At 44.1% G+C, this 4,067-nt stretch overlaps 1 long non-coding RNA gene across 2 annotated transcripts; it reads right to left on the minus strand.

Moving 5' to 3' along the window:
• Positions 1-942: 942 nt before the first annotated feature.
• LOC119341646 lies at positions 943-2,926 on the minus strand. 2 transcript variants are annotated; one of them, XR_005165205.1, is made up of 5 exons: positions 2,661-2,926; positions 1,866-1,913; positions 1,697-1,756; positions 1,489-1,580; positions 943-1,420 (listed from the first exon to the last, which is right to left on the minus strand). It is a non-coding gene; the product is annotated as an uncharacterized LOC119341646 (long non-coding RNA). The 2 variants fall into 2 exon arrangements; XR_005165204.1 differs by having other exon boundaries at positions 1,697-1,913.
• Positions 2,927-4,067: the final 1,141 nt, after the last annotated feature.

A 4,067-nucleotide genomic window follows, 5' to 3' on the forward strand; every position in this document is an offset into this window, starting at 1 on the left:
TTGTTTGTCTGTCCTGAAAGGTTACTGAGAGAAGGCCAACCATTGATGGTTACAAACAACAAAACAACAACACATGTAGGTCAAATTCCTCCTGTTTGTGCTCATCCCACATACATGTACACATTTTTCCATTCTACAGCTATAAAAGTTCTTCAACTAATGGTCTTACGTACACATCAATATCGTTGCCGGGTTGCTTAGGATGAGCACTAGCATGATAATGAACTTCCGCTTCATGCACAAACAAGAAGGATGGTTATAAATACAGGAAAGTGCTAATTTGATCGCGAGCATAGGTGCTCGCGGCCACGATCTAACACGTACATGCCCATGTACTTTTCTTGTATACATATTAATGAACAGTTTTCTTGCTCACTTCTGCGAAATGGTCATTGGTACGCCGCCAGCCACATGGGCTCCGGCTCAGCCGGTCTGAGACGGACTGGGCCATCCTTTCGCACATTCTGTACCAACGCTGATGGAGAGGACACGCTCCTAGAAATTCACCTTCTGGAGTACTACTTTGTTTGTAATGGAATGAATCAGCAGCATTAATTCAGAAGCATTTTATATTTTTTATCTTGCTTGCACGGTCACTGGTTCAGGCTCCGCTATACACACATCTCTACTATCAGGCAACTAAATCTACTTCAGTGTGCTTGCAAGTTTTGGGGTGCCCGTGCCTTTAAACGAGAAAACAAAATGGTGACAAGTTTATGAAAGGAAAAATAATTGATGAAGATTATAGCGACGGTGGTAAGAAACACCCCTCATATTACCTTGGGTTTCAGTATGCTCGTGCCGCCATGATTGAGTTTATGCTCGTGCTCAATTAGAAAACCCAGCCACTATGAGTTTGTTTGCAAAAACACATCAGATTACAGATTCGTGTTGGAACTATTAACAAAACATGTCTGTGTCACTTGCCTGATAGCTCCTGAATAGATGTCGAGGCAAAAAAATGTAGTATAAGTTCTGAAACAGGCGGGCTCGGTGGGCGAGGGGCGACACACCTGCTGAACAAAACTTGATAGCCCACATATGGTTCAAACTATTGCCATTTTTTACAAACTTTCTATATGTCCTCATATGTGCACACGATCTTCATATATTTAATTTCGGAAAATCCTACACCTGTTCTTTACCAGAGAGCTTGGCTTGCTAACATAAATGGCAGTAGGTTCAAGTATGCTACTTCGACATGCAGCGGCTCCAATCTCATTTATTGCAAGCGATTAGCTTTTCCAACTTACTTGTCAAGTTCCCTCCTTGTGCACGTCAGTATTCTGTCGCAAAAATACATCACATCCTCACGATGCCTATTTGCAGCCTTAAGTTGCTCATCATCCACCCCGACTCAGCACCTGAACCTCTGACATTACGTTCAGCACCCTGATTGTTGCCCTTCCCAACTGCAAAACTGGCAAACCGAATGTCATGCACGGGACAACAGACCAGAATGCCATTGCAAAATTATATGCTTTATACCTTGATGCTCAGGCTGGATGTTCCCTATTGGATTAACATACTCTTGAGTGCCATTGCCAGCTGATGCACCTGAAGCATGGGTGCCTGGGTGCCTACACAGGCATTCCAAAGTTGCATCAAATAGGTTTCTAACTGTCTTGCTCACCATTTTACAAAACATTTTGCCATATGTCAAAATAATCTCCCAATGGTTTCAAATGCCACGCACCTCCTGCTGCAGGACCTCCTCGAAGATTAGCTGCACACGAAGACTCCCCTGCAGCCCTAACTGTAGTACAAGATCATCCAGTCATTGTATGTTTTTGGTAGTACATACATGCAGTTAGAAATAGGCGTATGATGTGCGATAAAGAAACGAAATAGGCGAGTCAGGGTACTTGTTATTCCAGGGAACACATATGCTTCACTCCGGCGTGCCTGCTGACCTGTATCATATTTGGGAACATCATTCCAAACTGACATGCCATCTACTTTCCATTTTACCAATTTCAAATTAAGCTTTAATTCAAAAACTTCCCAACTGAATTCTGATATTTATTTCCTCATATCAGAATCGAGTATCCACAAAACTAACCAACAGTCTTATGCTTTTTTTAATTCATCTGGTGGGTGCTAGTAACTCCAGCACTGTTATTCCACATAATATATATAACAATTTTAATTCCACTACGCCTTTTTTATAAATGGAATCTATTTGCACAACTGATCATCCTATATGCAACTTAGTTAATGCAATTCTAAGTTCACCTAAAATTGGAAAAACAACATACAATCAAAACACCCATATCGAACAGACTCGCTGTTAGTTCATCCTACATTCTTTGTGTTTTACGATTTAAGTTTGTAATAAAAGTTTTCTGCTTAGTTTTGATATTTATTCTCTCATATCAGAATCAAGTACCCATAGAACAGACTAACACTGCTATGCATGTTGTTAATCATGCGTTGGTGCTAGTATCTTCAGCACTGGCTAGGAGGAAAACATGCAGGATTTCCAAAAATATCTGTATATAACTATTATAATTTCTCCAGGATCTACTTATTCCAAAGTTTGTAACTAAAACTTCCTGCAAAACTGACCAGCCTATCTGCAAGTCAGTTCATGCGATTTGAAGTACACCTAAATTCAGACAAACAGTCTTCAATCCAAACACCATTAGCGAAGAGATTACCTGCGAGTCCAGCCATGAGTTTTTGGATCAATTTGGCCTATCGGCTGCCACATACGCCGCACAAACCTGCCCGTCAATGCTACCTGTGGCCATTGGGGGCAGCTCTTCGGCTCCTGTCGCCACAGCTAGGTAGGGCAGCGGCTCCATTGGTAGCTCGTTGTGGTTCACCTCCTCCATCACTGCGGTCCTACAGTCCACCAAACCCATGGATCAGAGGCACAAATCCATTGCAAAATCCACCAACAGGAACTATCTTGAGACGGGGAGAGGGGGGGTGGAACGGGGCTAGGGGATTTAGTTTGCCTCCGAATCGGTTGCATGAGGAACTCCATCCGGGAATCGCCGCCGCGTATTCCTTCCGCCGCAGACCTTAGTGGGCGTCAATGGCGATGAGAGAGGGAGAGCTCCTTTTTGCCTCTGACTCGTCATTTACTACGCTGCCCACCGGCCCCTACCGGAGATCCACCAACCTGAGCCACGGATCGGGAGTAGAAGGCAGACCCGAGCCACAGCTCAGGGAATCTCCCGTCACGACCCTAACAGCGGCCTCCGTCACCGGCGGTTCGTACGCCGCAGACCCATAGGGTATTCTTTCCTCCCGTGAATTAAAAAGTAATCCCTCTCTAAATTAATATAAAAAAGTGTTTAGATTACTAAAGTAGTGATCTAAACGCTCTTATATTAGTTTATGGAGGGAGTAACGAACAGCTGGCGAGCGACACATCTCGAAGCGCTATCGAGCCGTCCTGATAACGCGATCACCTGTGCTCGCGACCAGAACAACCGCTCCATAGATACATAGAGTCACGGGTCAGGTGTTATAATTGTTGTTTTGCTTCCCAAAAAGATTAATGCCATCTACACTTAAACCAAAGCATATGTTCCTTGCGTCACCTGCAAAGTCCTCCCACCTTCTCTTGACTTTTCACCACTGCTATCTGTCAGCGGGTGCTCTCAACTTCCTGTCTTTCTCACGGTCTTCTTTGTGCCATCGGATCAACTTGGCATGCTCTTTGTTTCTTAACGGACGTTTTAACCGTGGTATTATAGCACTATACCACATCACCTTGGCAGGAATCCTCTTCCTGTGGCGCTCACCCTCAACATCACCAGGGTCATCTCGTCTGATCTTATACCGCAATGCACCGCATACCGGACATGCGTTCAAATCCTCGTACTCACTGCAGTACAGGATGCAGTCATTAGGGCATGCATGTATCTTCTGCACCTCCAATTCTAGAGGGCAGAGAACCTTCTTTGCTTCGTACGTACTGTCGGGCAATTCTTTATCATTTGGAAGCTTCTTCATCATTATTTTTAGTAGCTTCCCAAATCCGTTGTCAGATATACCATTGTCTGTCTTCCATTGCAGCAATTCCAGTGTGGTATCGAGCTTTGTGTTGTCAT

This window comes from Triticum dicoccoides, chromosome 7B (genome assembly GCF_002162155.2).
Source record: "Triticum dicoccoides isolate Atlit2015 ecotype Zavitan chromosome 7B, WEW_v2.0, whole genome shotgun sequence".
NCBI lineage: Eukaryota > Viridiplantae > Streptophyta > Magnoliopsida > Poales > Poaceae > Triticum > Triticum dicoccoides.